The 15524-nt window shown below is 41.7% G+C and overlaps 1 protein-coding gene and 1 long non-coding RNA gene across 2 annotated transcripts in view; one reads left to right on the top strand and one right to left on the bottom strand.

Annotated features, from left to right (window-relative positions):
* The window catches only part of LOC309713967 (uncharacterized protein), a 279275-nt gene that overhangs the window by 25898 nt on the left and 237853 nt on the right, over window positions 1-15524 (top strand). The gene's annotated exons all lie outside the window — the stretch shown is intronic.
* LOC309713972 lies at window positions 1361-6216 on the bottom strand. Its single transcript, XR_014278764.1, has 3 exons — window positions 6046-6216; window positions 5031-5216; window positions 1361-3604 (listed from the first exon to the last, which is right to left on the bottom strand). It is a non-coding gene; the product is annotated as an uncharacterized lncRNA (long non-coding RNA).

The raw sequence follows: 15524 nt of genomic DNA, 5'->3' as shown, positions 1-15524 counted from the left end.
TGTCTCAGCTGAACTCTGGACACACTTACACTGATAAGCACGCACTCATCCCCCTCCCTTCCAAACGCCTTCGATGCTTGTTCCTGCGGGGGAAGGCAGCGGGTCTGCGTGCCGCGCTGAAATGATAGCATGGTGCAGGACGACTGCTGTGTTCCTTCGAATCACCCCCCACCCCCCTATCCATCCCCTGTGGCTTGTCATGTGCTCTGATGTTGTGATGTGGACATTAATGTGCTCTCTGTGCAGAGGAGTTTTTTTGTTTCCTGTTCTCATGCTGTCCTCCCATAGGTTGCCCAGCGTGTGAAGAGGTCTCTTTTTTTCCTCTTGTACTTTTCCCAATGTTGTGTAATTTTTTCAGTGTTATTCTCTCAACGCTGCCGGTCTCCGACTGTATTCCCTTGTGTTGTCTTGTTGTTGTGTAAGTCGGGGGGGGGGGGGGGGGGGGGGGGGGTCCTATTCCTCTGTGGGGCAACCTGCATATGGCCAATAAAGCATTCATTCATTCATTCATTCAAAAGAAGAGGAGGAGAAACGAGCTACAGGTAAGCAGACGTGTGATTGGATAATGGCAGCTCATCCTGAAACAATCAGAGTCAGAATACTTTATTAATCCCTAAGTAAATAATGTGGGTTACAGTTGCTCCAAGAAGAAATGGTAAAAATAGTAACAGTAACAGACTAAACTCAAAACAATATGTTATGTTACAGATTTTAATATTAATTAGTCAGTGTCAGTTGTTGATTTGTCCTGTTCTCATTGTATGACGAATTATGATGGCTGTTTGGTAGCCGTTTGCATACTATGTATACTCTCTCTCTCTTCATATGTGTGTGTGTGTTTTTGGGGAAATTCAGTATGGTTCCGACAACACTTTTATGTTAATATGTTTTATGTGTGTGTGGCGGGGGAAGGGGGATTCCAATCAAATTGATTCATGTTTGTGGCTGTAATGTGACAAGATGTGGAAAAGTTCAAGGGGGCCGAATACTTTTGCAAGCCACTGTATAAAATATCCTTGCTCTTATACACAGCGACTTTACCATTTCTGGTTCGGGACCACTGTCTTCTAAAGGCTGGTGAATCTTCTGGTACAAAATGTGGAGAAGTAAATGTGATGCATTCAGCTATGAATGGAGCGGACAATGTACACTCCAATAGTGGATTTAGTGATCAGTGGTCATGACACTTTGCATGCTAATGATTAACAGCCTTCATTATTCATTATGCACAGATGAACAGAATCAACTTCTGGGATTTCCTTACCTGGATGATTGAGCATGCATCAAGATATTACCCACAATTACTTAGGTACACGGGAACAAAGGGACAGCAAGTCAGTTTTATCATAAATGACACACATTTATGACTTACAATAAAAATATTTTTATTGCAACATAAAAAAAAAGAATGTAGGTTTGTCTCTTCATGGAGCAAAACACACTCACATCCTGTAAGAAAACACAGACCACTGAAAACTTTACACATTACCTCGTCCCCCGCGGCATGAGCCTTACTTTTTCAAAGTCAAAGTCAACTTTATTTGTCAATTCTGCCACATGTACAGGACATACAGAGAATAGAAATTTCGTTACTCTCAAACCCTAGATGAAATAGCAAATGAACATTTAAATATAATTTTGGTTCCCTTAGCTGTGTTAGAAGATTCCTCAGTTATATAAAACTTGTACATAGTTCTGAGCTTGGGTGTACTGAGTATGCTTTTGGGGTTCTGTTACCTGTACACTCCGTGTTTTGTGACAATAGAGCCCATTTAAAACACATTTCCTGTGAGTTACAACAGAAGTGGCGCAGCACTGCCACTGATAATTACCTCACAATGAACAGCCAAATAAACAGTAACAGGTCTGACAGTTTGACCCAGAAGGTGAACTCTTCTGACATTTTGCTTTTCTTGTGATCAGATGATGGGAGTAATGTTTGCTCTGCATGCTGTTTGTGGACACAGCCAGTGAAGTTAAACTCGCTAAACTTGTGTTGGGATAACTAACTCCATAAGCTAAGATTTTGTAATCGCGGCTCGATCGCTTCACAACATTCATGATCTTCTCTTAAACTCTTTTTCTTTCCATCCTGTCTTGCAGCTCTATTGTCATCATCCTTTCCTGAGTATTGCCCTCTCTTTGAAAAAGGAAGAAGGGGCTCAGAATTGATGTAATCCTCCCCCCACCTTCAACCCAAGTATGTGTGGTAGTCACTGCTACCACACAAACATGTCCTGAACCACGCTCACATACTTCTCTGTCACTTCTGACTTCATCATGCAGTACCACAGTGCCTCTTTTTGCACCCTTTCATGTTTTCACTAGATCTACAAAGACAGTGAAGCTCTGACTTTCTCAGGAAATTAAAGCTGAATTCTGTGAAGCCTGATCTCAAGCTTTTTAAGTTTGACGCAGCATCCAGAAGAACTTTTGTTCAGAACCCCCGTTTCTCCCACTGTGTTCAAATGAACCCCGTCAGGGTAATGTCCCATTGGTCTGCCACTTTTCTCACAGGAGGACACTTTGTGGGTCTTTTGATGGCTCCATAGACTTTTGTAATGGATGAAAGACTTTCCACACTGATCACATACAAATGATTTAACTCGAGAGTGGGTGCGCTGATGTGATTTTAAGCTAGTCATACGAGTAAAAGCCTTTCCACAGTCACCACATACAAATGATTTAACTCGAGAGTGGATGAGCTGATGTGAGTTTAAGCCAGTCATAGACGTAAAAGCCTTTCCACACTGATCACAGCCAAACGGTTTATATCCACTGTGGATGAGCTGATGTGCTTTTAAGTTGCTCTTCTGAGTAAAAGCCTTTCCACACTGATCACAGCCAAACGGTTTATATCCACTGTGGATGAGCTGATGTGCTTTTAAGTTGCTCTTCTGAGTAAAAGAATTTCCACACTGATCACAGGTGAAAGGTTTAACTTCACTGTGGATGCCCTGATGTCTCTCTAAGTGATCTCTATCCATAAAAGCCTTTCCACACAGATCACAGATAAATGATTTACCTCCAACATGGATCATATAATGTCTCTTTAAGTGACCTTTTCGAGTAAAAGACATCCCACACTGATCACAGCTGAATGGTTTCACACCGGTGTGGAGTAGCTGATGTTTTTTTAAGTTGCATCTTAGACTAAAGGTCTTTCCACATTGATCACAGCTGAATGGCTTCACACCGGTGTGGATCAGCTGATGTCTTTTTAAGGTGCATCTCAGAGTAAAAGACTTTTCACACTGATCACAGTTGAAAGCTTTAAATCCAGTGTGGATGACCTGATGTAATTTTAAGCTCCATCTAAGAGTAAAGGTCTTCCCACATTGATCACAGCTGAATGGTTTCACACCGGTGTGGATCAGCTGATGTGATTTCAAGTGACCTTTCTGAGTAAAGGTCTTTCCACACTGATCACAGCTCAAGCTTCTCTCCTCCCCGTTGGCGCGCTTGCGTCTTCTGATCTGCTTCATAGCAGGAAAAGTCTTTTCCACAGGGATCGCCGCTGGCTCATCTTTACTTGCTGGTGCTGGATGTTTTTGGTTGATGTCATCCATGTGCTGAGGTTTGGGCCTGCTTTCACTTCTTTCTCCTGTAATGACAAAGAACCCAAACAGTGACATCAGGTCTATATCTTCAGCTCATCCACAAGTGCCCCCTCTTACCTCACAAAGCTGGTCCATGAAAATATTGTCAGGCATAAACCGGTCCGTGGTGCAAAAAAGGTTGGGGACCGCTGGTCTACAGCTTTCTACCCCCCAAGGACACGTAGTCTAATGTCTTTATTTTTCAGGGCCATGTCCACTTAATACTACACTATTCGGTTATATGGCATTTTAGTTCATATACAGCATAGAATTGAGGCACTTCAAATATTTTCATCTCAACACCTCCTCCCTGGAGATAAGGAGGAGTCTCACTATCTGCCTAATAGGGGTGGGGGAAAAAATCGATACTGTGTAGTATCGTGATATTTTGTTTGCTAATAATGTATCGATACAGGGACAGCAGAAATCGATATTTTGTTACAAACAATTTTTTCGTGGACTGGAACATGATCTGACTTCATGTTGATCCTTTTTCTGAGCAAGAATCCTGACATTCCTTCACTGTCCAAATGTGTTTAACTTTTTTTTTGGCAGCAATAAACATGACAGTTTGCTTATTTTAATTTAAGACATGTTTTATTTTAATTAAGTTTAAAACTTTATTTAATGTAAAATTAGATTTTGTTTTAATTTACTTTCAAATTCTTCAGTTGCTGAATGGGCTGCATAGTTTTCATAAATTGCATAGTTCAGAATAGCTATAATTGTACCAGATGGTTGCATTCAGTTAAGTTGGACTAGACTGTAATACAAACCGTTCAGTTTGTCAACAATAAAACTGACTGAAATGAGAGAAAGACTGAGTGTGAGACTTTGTTATTAGATAAAATGAATATTGATAAAGTTGACCTTTATGTACAGAATCTGAATATCGCAAAATATTTTTAAAAAATTGCAATAATATCGTATCGTGAGTTGTATGGTGATTCCCACCTCTACTGCCTCATGTCTCATGGTGCCTGGGAGTGTCAGTCCAACTCACTCACAATACCCATCTGTGTGTGGAATAACATATTTGATGTTTTCCTATATGTAGAACAAAGTCGCACAAAATGTACTATAGATATTACTAAAGTGATATTGTCAAAACATATGCTCAACACATAAAATAAAGAAATCTCCATCACAAGAGTTAGCAGCTTACACAAGAAAAGATGTCAGAAAGAATATGAAAGAAAAGTGGAAAAGGAAAACAGAGGATTTTTAATGAAGTCGTGATCACTCCACAGACATCACCTTCATATGAAGGGAAACAGAGAGTTTAACTCAAATGATAAACCATTAAGTTCCTGAGGCAGACAAACAGAGAGGCTAAACAGAAGGCAGAAATCAAACCAAAGTGAGCTAAGAGAGAGAGACCCTGTAGAAAATGATGAAGTTAAGCAACCAGTGTAGTTATAACTGACTTACTCTGGATCTCCTCTCAGACTCAGGAGGGGGCGAGCGGGCCGGCTTTGTAGTTGGAGTCGGACCAGCAGAGACAATGGGCTCACTGACCTCCACTCCCCAAGTCAGTCACCACGAGGACAAGTTCTTTGTTTAGAGATGATTTAATCCAAGCTCACCAACAACATCACTCAGCTGTCCTCGTCAGAACTAATGAAATAAAAGCAGTTACATTTAGAAACGTCAGTTTACTAAACATAAAAATATTGCTCTTTTAGCCTCGCTCACATGTTCTGTAAAGATTAAATGACTTAAATCATCACGTGGTTTACAAAAACACATTGTTACCAAACTCAGCGAACAATTGCGCATCCAGAAATAACTGTTTCATGTCGTTTGACATGGAAACTTAAATTTACAAAGACACACTGAACGCACCTTCCTACCAGCTGTAACCTAAAGCTGGGCAGACGCTGTGCGATTTTTTCAGTCGCATTATTCAGCTTCTGCTCGAACTGCACGATTGACTCGCAGGGGTTAGAAGTTCGTAGGTCACGATGTACTCTCACACTATACGGCCCGATGCTCTGATGCGACCCGAGTGCTCACACTGTGCGTCCATAAAATGAAGGTTATAACAGAAATTCTGTCGCTCGCTCTCCCTCTCTGCCTTTCACTCACACAGACACACCACCACCATCAACTTTGCTAAATTGCTAATGAAAAACATGATCAGCTGTGTTTGAGCAGCAATGTAAATCCAACTATTTTCCCGGTTGTGTTTGCGCGTGCGCAGTGCGAGAAGCTGCGGTGACACCCTCCCGACCAAGCGATTTATGTTCGGGAGCTGCTCGGAGGTGTTAATCGCTTCTCGTTACCCCCACGTATACTACACGACGCACGATGAAGGCCAAAACCGGGCCGATCGACAAAACGGTCGCACGACTCAAAAACTGGCTCAAAATGGGCCAAAAATCGCACAGTGTGAGCCCAGCATAACAGGAGAACGAACGTTCGTCTTCGCAGCTGCAATACACACCTCACAACACGCCGTTCATCAATTACATTAAACACGAGGCGTCGCCACAATACTTTGATACGGGTTCTTCAACAAGTGCCCTACTTTTAAAACTGTGGCAAGACACAGCAAAGAGCACAGTACGCACACCTCTTCTTCTTCGTCTCCTCCCCTGCTTCTTCTTCTTCTTAAGTTTTATTGGCGGTTTGCAAACAATAAAATGGTGCGTTACTGCCACCAACTGGTATGGAGTGTCGACCCTCAAGCCCTCCTCAAATGTTTACTCTCTTTTAAAAAGTGGAATAGGGCCTGATAACACTCACGTCTTGAGTCCTTTTGCAGTAAATCAATAAGATCCAGTTTAATTTTTATGTTACTGAGGTTTTGGATCAGTTACCTTCTCTCCACCTGATATTTCTGACAGTGTAATCTAACACGTTCTATAGTTCACCCTTCTCTGCAGTGATCACGTTTCCCTGCATCATGTTTCCCTGTCATGAATAGTTTTGTGTTCAAACCAGTATGTCCAAACCTTATTCTAGAAATGACCACCTCCTCGCGCCTACTCCAAACTGTGCTCCTCATTTCTCCTGCTCTCCTTTGAATTTTATAACAAGCATCGTCCCCTCCTTTCTTTATCCATTGTATTTCTCCCTCTTCTGAAACCGCTTTGATGTTTAGATATGTATCCTTTATTTTCTATATAACACATTAATTTGTCATTTATTATTCGCTCCGTAATTTTAAAGATAAATGGTAAATGGCCTGTGTTTATATAGCGCTTTACTAGTCCCTAAGGACCCCAAAGCGCTTTACATATCCAGTCATCCACCCATTCACACACTGGTGATGGCAGCTACATTGTAGCCACAGCCACCCTGAGGAGCACTGACAGAGGCGAGGCTGCCGGACACTGGCGCCACCGGGCCCTCTGACCACCACCAGTAGGCAACGGGTGAAGTGTCTTGCCCAAGGACACAACGACCGAGACTGTCCAAGCCGGGGCTCGAACCGGCAACCTTCCGATTACAAGGCGAACTCCCAACTCAGATGTTAAAGCTATGAGACTGTAATTTCCTGGATTTGTATCATCCTTTCCTGGTTCATGTATGGGCACAACCACAACCTCTTTTTTAAAGTGATTTAATAAATCATCCGTATCTTCTATCTGTTTCAGTAAAGCCCTATTCTCTATGATGGCATTACTCTTCCTCTTCACCCTTCTTCACTAATATTGCCTGAACTGTGGATTTTAACAAACGTTTTTGCCAACACATTTGCCTTCTCCTCATTTTTTACTGCTCTTGCCTCTCCATTCCTCAAGATTGGACATCCATACTCCTCGTTTATTCCATCCATCTGACCGTACCAGCTTTATTTATATGGTTTTATGTTAACGTTTATATAGCGCTTTAAAAAGTACTGTATATATACAGGTAGATTTAAACAAATAAACAAATAAACAAAATAAAATAATTTCATTAAAAATGTTTTTAAAGAAAGTTGAGTCAACCCCTTAAAATAGTGCCAAAGGCTTCAGCAAATCAGTATGTTTTCAGATAAGTTTTAAACTCAGAAAGAAAAAAGACCTGCCTAACGTGCAAGGACAGATTATTCCACAACAACGGATGCATCACTAACCCCACAATAAAGTGTGTTACAATATTCCAGCCTAGATGTAACAAAGGCATGTATTGCTGTCTCATAACACTCCTTTGATAAGATGGGCTTTATTTTGGCTAATTGCCTCAAATATAAAAGCTTGATCTTAAGACCTTATCGCCCGATTTGCCACCTCTGAGACTGCATTACAAGTAGAAGAATTTAATCAGCAACCTCAACATTTATATCAATCTTTTGTATTTCCTGGTCACTGACTAATCTAAATGTTTACCAATCAGCAGTACTGCAACACCACTTCTAAACACCCCCTTTGTCATGTTTCTCTACATTCAGCTCTATCTCAGTCATAGGATAGCGGTCTTTACCTACGGTCAGTACCTGCCATGAACAAATACCTGCCAATGAGTCTGACACTATTGTGAGGTCAGTTGCTGATTCTGAACTTGTTCTAACATTCACTCTTGGACAGAGGTGGGTAATGTCGAGATGAAATATTATTTTATATTCATAATCAATATTACTGTTGTATCATTTATGATTTATCATTGTAATCTTTCATTGACACATTTATTGAAACTGGTGAGGTTATATTAAAGTCTGTATTTCACGGGTTGGCATAAGCACATAATCTTTCATTGCAGGTGCAACTGTAATCATGTTATACACATATTGCATAATTAAAGGGTTGAAGCTCGGTCAAGTTAATTAATGGTTTGAAGCTACGGGCAGCGCGATGTCTGGCCGATCAATGGAGCAAAGTTCAGCTATTGAAAGGTTGCCTACATGTTTATCGTATAATTTACTGCATATTGCCTGTGTGCATTCAGCAGCCTCCTGCATTGAAGTTTGCCTGGTAACAGAGGACGTAGAGGGGGGTCAGGCGCTAAGGTCACAACACAGACACATAGTCTGCCTGAGGGAACTGATTGCAAAGGCTGTGTACCTGTATACGTGACAGTTTAGTTCTGATTAGTCCAGTGTAAGAGTGTAATGACAGGATGCATCTGTTAGGTGGAGGAACATCGGAAGGAACTGTTCTTTTTGGAATATCTCCTGAGATAGAATTACTGGAACATGCATGTTGTTTTTCATCTGTAGTGACGCATGTCACCATGGTCATCATGTCTATAAGTATCACACCCCAACTATTGTTCGGGGAAGATCGATGCTGTTTGAGTGATCGTGCTCGACTTCCCCCCATATACGTTTCAATAAAATCCTTGTTTTGGCGCACCGTACTGGGACTCTGCAGTCGTTGTCTTTCCTCAAAATACGAATCAGGTAACAGTAGTAGCGAGTTACATTTACTCCATTACATTTACTTGAGTAAGTTTTTGAAAAAAATGCACTTTTAAAGTATCTTTTTTGCACGATACTTTTTACTTTTACTTGAGTACATTTGTGAAGAAGAAACGGTACTTTTACTCCGCTACATTTGCAAAATTCGACTCGTTACTTTTTAAAAAAATAATTAGTTTAACACATTAGATAACATGACGTCAGTGGAGTTTCTGGTAACTTTTTTTACCAATGAGATGTGGCCATGCAGTCACATGACCAGTTTGAAGCTGTGGTGGGCAGAGCGGCCCAAGCGTTTCAAAGTAGCGACACATGGAAAGAAGAAACATGAAAACATTGCAGAGTCTACGCTAGAGCTGAAGAGGATGAACAGCATTTTCCTCACATGCAAAGAATGTTTCGTTTAAAAGCAGCACAAAGGAACAGCTATGTCTGCAGTGTCGGTGTCTTCGGTGAGAGCCAAAACAAACCAACTTTTCAGCGTGAAAAAACTCAACTCGTGTAACCTGAGGAAATGGTACGTTTTCTCTAAATATCTTTTTAGCTGTGGCTAGCTGGATGTCAGCAGCTGTGTCGTGCTGGAGCTGCGAGTCATATTTTCGGCACCACGTTGTAGTGAGATAAGTTTGTAGGTGTTTTGTGCAGCTTCGGCTGTCCTTTTAAAAGGGAGATTTTCCTGCCGTTTTCATCAGATTCCACTACACTGCATTTTCGCAGGAAATGCAACCTTTTCTAGCTTTTATTTAACATTTAATTAACAATATATATTTTTGAATTTAAGCTAGAACAAGACTTGGCATTATTTAAAGGATATGCTTATGTCTGTGACGTTACCCCAATTAAATTGGACTCACGTCTTGAAAGTTGGTCTGCTAAAGGATTACCTACATTTGATAGTCTGATTAAAGATGGGAATTTAATTAGTGTTGATACATTGAAACAAAAATACAATCTGGAAAGACAGGATTCATGCCGATACTTGCAAATAAGGAACTAAAGACGACGATGAGAGTGGCGTCGGACACTAATGTAGATTTGATAGCAACGCTCAAAAAGGCATGTAGTGGCGAAGTCAACAAAAAACACATTTCCTCTTTGTATACATTTTTTACAAATAAGATATTATGGGAGAAGGAGGGAGGAGTGTGCATAACACAGGATGAATGGACTCAAATATGGAAACAACAATGGAAATGCACTACCTCACAAAGATGGAGGGAATTTGGATGGAAAATTTTGATTAGGTTCTTTATCACCTCTTACCAAAAGACTCATTATGATGGGAATCCCCCGTATGCTGGAGAAAATATGGACACAGACGAGTACACCTCTGACATTTGCAGGCAGAATTTTAAACCTTGGGTGAAATGGGGTCAATGCAGTTCTTAAGCATGCATACAAATGTTCATTAGTCAGCTGTGAGCGAGTTTTCCCATTCATCTTTAAATGCCATATTTTCACTTCAGGAAGCACACAGCCCCACCCCACTAATGACTTGCTGTTGGCCAACACCCTCAACGACTTTTACTGTCGGTTTGATGATCCATCAAGCAGCTTTCACACCTCAATAGAGACACTTTGGTCCATCATCCCCCCACCTTCCCCGCTCCCCCCACAACAGAGCCATCGATGCTATCAAAGACTTCACCCACAGGAGCCCCCTCCTCACTTCACAACCTTGAGGATTTCAAACCACCTTCTCCCACTACAGCCCTTCATATTCATGAAGCAGATGTGAGGACGCAGTTTAACCCCTCTAGACCTACTAAAGAACCGATTCAAGTCAATTCAATTTTTATCTATATAGCGCCAAATCACAACAAAAGTAAAGCTTTCCCTTTTACTAAGTCATATAGTTAGAGCTGGTTCAGGTGACTCTGAACCCTCCCTTATTTATGCTGCAATAGGTGTAGGCTGCCAGGGTTTCCCATGATGTATTGAGTATTTCTTCCTCAGTCATCTTTCTCACTCACTATGTGTTAATAGACCTCTCTGCATTGAATCATACTTGTTATTAATCTCTTGTTCTTTTCCACAGCATGTCTGTTATCCTGTCTTCCTTCTCTCATTCTACCCGGTTGTGGCACATGGCCTCCCCTTCCTGAGCCTGGTTCTGCAAGAGTTCTGCTTTCTTGTCAAAAGGGAGATTTACCCCAAATAAATTGGACTCAAGTCTTAAAAGCTGGTCTGCTGAAGGATTACCTACATTTGATAGGCGGATTAAAGATGGGAATTTAATTAGTGTTGATACATTGAAAAAAAAATACGATCTGGAAAAGATCGCAGGATTTCTATTGATACTTACAAATAAGACACTATATAAAGATGACAATTACAGTGGTGTCGGACACTAATGTAGATTTGATAGTGTTAAGAGTCAATTATACATAATGTGATCAGTTTTATGAAATGTGCCCTTGTAAGGATAGTTAAGCAAACCTCATGTCTACGTGACTTTTCATATAACAACTTTTAATAATAATAATAATAATAATAATAATTAAAGCTGCAAGCAGCGTTATGAGGGCCCTCGCACCCCATCGCGTCGAGCTACGCCCAAGACCTACAACCAGCACCTCCGATCTGATGTCACATTAATGACATTCATGCATTCAACCACCAGCTAACATTTCAACTCATTCAATCATGATTATAGTCGTCCCACTAGGTGGCGCTCTAACCATTACTGACAAATGGCATAACAAACATTTCCTAGCTCGAGTCTCATCACGCCTGCGACCTTTGGGAGAGTTTGGACATTTTGATTTTGGAGTGACAGCAGATTACTGCTTTTTGGCGAGTGACTGAAACTCCACATGCCGCCATGACCACCCCGTTTCCCTGAACGTAAAAACCTTCGCAATTTAACATCACAAAGGTCTTTAGATTCCACACACTGGAGATTGGTTCAATATGATGAAATCCCTTGGAGGAGTTCGTCAAAGAACGGTGCCTGGAAAGAGGGGAAAATGTCACAAAAATTACACATTAACTTTAAAATGGCTGACTTCCTGTTGGATTTGGGATATTGCTCCAAGAGACTTTTTTGTACATCTTGATATCTCCTATAAGCTTACCAGGTTTCAGACTCATAGATAAAACACAGAGCTGGGGCTGATGTTTTGAAATTTTGTAGGGGGCGCTGTGGAGCCATTTTGCGCTATTCAATGAAAATGATCACATAACAACAAAGCTTTAAGCACAATGGAGGTGTGCGCCAAATTTCAAGCCTCTATAAACTTTCCAAGCCCCTCAAAAGCCACTTCATTTTTCATGGTGAACAGCGTTGCCACCAGGGTGCGCCGTTCAGTTTAAAGTCACAATTTTTGCACTAAAGCATAATCAAGGACTGATGGTGATATTCACCGCTTTTGAGGTGGCCACTATGAACCTGTGAAAATCAGTACAACAAAGTGTAAGACATGACATTTCCTGTTCCCACTAGGTGGCGCTCTTCATATTCCTGACAATGGGCACATCAATCTGTTCAGGGCGGGTGTGACATCATGCCTGTAAAGTCTGGTACTAATCAGACTGGATTTCATGGAGTTATACTAATTTGTTTCTTCATGGCGAGATATCAAAGTTCGCCATGCTGCTGAGGTCACACCCTTTCGTGAAAAGTCACAGTTTTCACTGTACCCCAAGACCAACTCCTTACGCCTTTCCTGGAGAAATTTGAGGCTGCAGATGTCACCCATCACAATACTGTACCCCAAAGTGTAAAACATGACATTTCCTGTTCCCACTAGGTGGCGCTGTCGCTGATGTCAAATATGGCAGTTGAAATATGTTCAGGGGTGGAGCCTTATCATATGTGTGCTCTTTGGTCCAGATCGGACAATGTATGACAGAATGAGAGGCAATAAGATTTTCATGGCGAGTCATCGAAATTCGCCGTGGCGCCACGGCCTCATGGTATTGTGAAAACTCAAAAGCTCCGCAATTTAACATGGCACAAGGGTGTAGTTGGCACTGACCAAATATGAAGCTTATACGACCAATTTCCAAGGAGGAGTTCGTTAAAGTTCGAGGCATGGAAACGACAAAATTAGAGCCAAAATGTCACCTTCACTTCTAAATTGCGGACTTCCTGTTGGGTTTGCATCAATAGGCCCATTGACTTTTTTTTTCGGCTCGTCATGATACACATGTGTGCCAAATTTCATACATGTAGCTCAAACTATGTGGTCGTAGGGCTGCATTTAACAAGGCATAGGTGGCGCTGTAGAGCCATTTCCCAGTGCTCATAAGTAAAACCATTAAAATACAAAATTTTTCACCAGACCTGGCATGTCTGCAAAATTTCATGAGTTTTTGAGCATGTTTAGGCCCTCAAAAAGGCCCTTGTTTGGGGTGAATAATAATAATAAAAAGAAACGGAGCAGATACAATAGGGCCTTCGCACAGTCAGTGCTCGGGCCCTAATTAAAGCTGCAAGCAGCGTTATGAGGGCCCTCGCACCCCCGGCACGTCGAGCCACTGCCAACACCTCAAACCGGCACGTCCGATGTGATGTCACATTGATGGATTTCATGCTTTTAATCACCAGCTAACATTTCATCTTATTCAACCAGGATTATAGTCATGCCACTAGGTGGCGCTCTAACCATTATTGACAAATAGCATAACAAACATTTCCAAGCTCGAGTCTCATCACACCTGCGACCTTTGGGAGAGATTGGACATTGTGTTTTTTAGTGACAGCAGATTACTGCTTTTTGCGAGTGATTGAAACTCTACGTGCCGCCATGACCACCCCGTTTCCCTGAACGGAAAAAGCTTCGCAATTTAACATCACAAAGGTCTTTAGATTCTACACACTGAAGAATGCTTCAATATGATGAAATCCCTTGGAGGAGTTCGTCAAAGTATGAGGCCTGAAAAGGGGGGAAAATGTCATCAAAATTACACATTAATTTTAAAATGGCTGACTTCCTGTTGGATTTGGGATATTGCTCCAAGAGACTTTTTTGTACATCTTGATATCTTACACAAGCTTACCAAGTGTCAGACTCATAGATGAAACACAGAGCAGGGGCTGATGTTTTGAAATATTGTAGGGGGCGCTGTGGAGCCATTTTGCGCTATTCAAGGAAAATGGTTACATAACAACAATGCCTTCATCCATTTGGAGGTGTGTGCCAAATTTCAAGCCTCTATAAACTTTCCAAGCCCCTCAAAAGCCACTTCATCTTTCATGATGAACCGCGTTGCCACCAGGGTGCGCCGTTCAGTTTAAAGTCACAATTTTTGCACTGAAGCATCACGAGGGACTGATGGTGATATTCACCGCTTTTGAGGTGGCCACGATCAACCTGTGAAAATCAGTACAACAAAGTTAAAGCCATGACATTTCCTGTTGCCACTAGGTGGCGCTGTCCGTATTTCCGACAATGGGCACATCAATCTGTTCAGGGCGGGTCTGACATCATGCCTGTAAAGTCTGGTACTGATCAGACTGGATTTCATTGAGTTATACTAATTTGTTTCTTCATGGCGTGACATCAAAGTTCGCCATGCTGCTGGGGTCACACCCTTTCGCGAAAACTCACAGTTTTCACTGTAACCCAAGACCAGCTCCTTAAGGCTTTCCTGGAGAAATTTGAGGCTGCAGATGTCACCCATCACTATACTGTACCCCAAAGTGTAAAACATAACATTTCCTGTTCCCACTAGGTGGCGCTGTCCTTGAGGTCAAATATGGCAGTTGAAATATGTTCAGGGGTGGAGCCTTATCATATGTGTTCACTTTGGTCAAGGTCAGAAAATGTATGACAAAATGAGAGGCAATAAGATTTTCATGGCGAGTCATCGAAATTCGCCATGGCGCCACGGCCTCATAGTATTGTGAAAACTCAAAAGCTCCGCAATTTAACATGGCACAAGGGTGTAGTTGACACTGTCCAAATTTGAAGGTTATGAAATGAAACCCCAAGGAGGAGTTCGCAAAAGTTCGAGGCATGGAAATGGCAAAATTAGAGCCAAAATGTCACCTTCTCTTCCAAATGGCGGACTTCCTGTTGGGTTTGCGTCAATGGGCCCATAGACTTTTTTGTTCGTCTTGGCATGATACACATGTGTGCCAAATTTCATACATGTAGCTGAAACGATGTGGTCGTAGGGCTGCATTTAACAAGGCATAGGTGGCGCTGTAGAGCCATTTCCCAGTGCTCATATGTAAAACCATTAAAATACAAAATTTTTCACCAGACCTGGCATGTGTGCAAAATTTCATGAGTTTTTGAGCATGTTTAGGCCCTCAAAAAGGCCCTTGTTTGGGGTGAATAATAATAATAATTAAAGCTGCAAGCAGCGTTATGAGGGCCCTCGCACCCCCGGCGCGTCGAGCCACGCCCAACACCTAAAACCAGCACCTCCGATCTGATGTCACATTGATGGAATTCATGCATTTAACCACCAGCTAACATTTCAACTCATTCATTCATGATTAGTTAGTCGTTCCACTAGGTGGCGCTCTAACCATTATGTACAAATGGCATAACAAACACTTCCAAGCTCGAGTCTCATCACACCTGAGACGTTTGGGAGAGATTGGACATTGTGTTTTTGAGTGA

This window comes from Aulonocara stuartgranti (genome assembly GCF_965226115.1).
Source record: "Aulonocara stuartgranti genome assembly, chromosome: 9".
NCBI lineage: Eukaryota > Metazoa > Chordata > Actinopteri > Cichliformes > Cichlidae > Aulonocara > Aulonocara stuartgranti.
The sequence above is the reverse complement of the archived record's forward strand: the minus strand, read 5'-3'. Positions and strand labels throughout refer to the sequence as shown.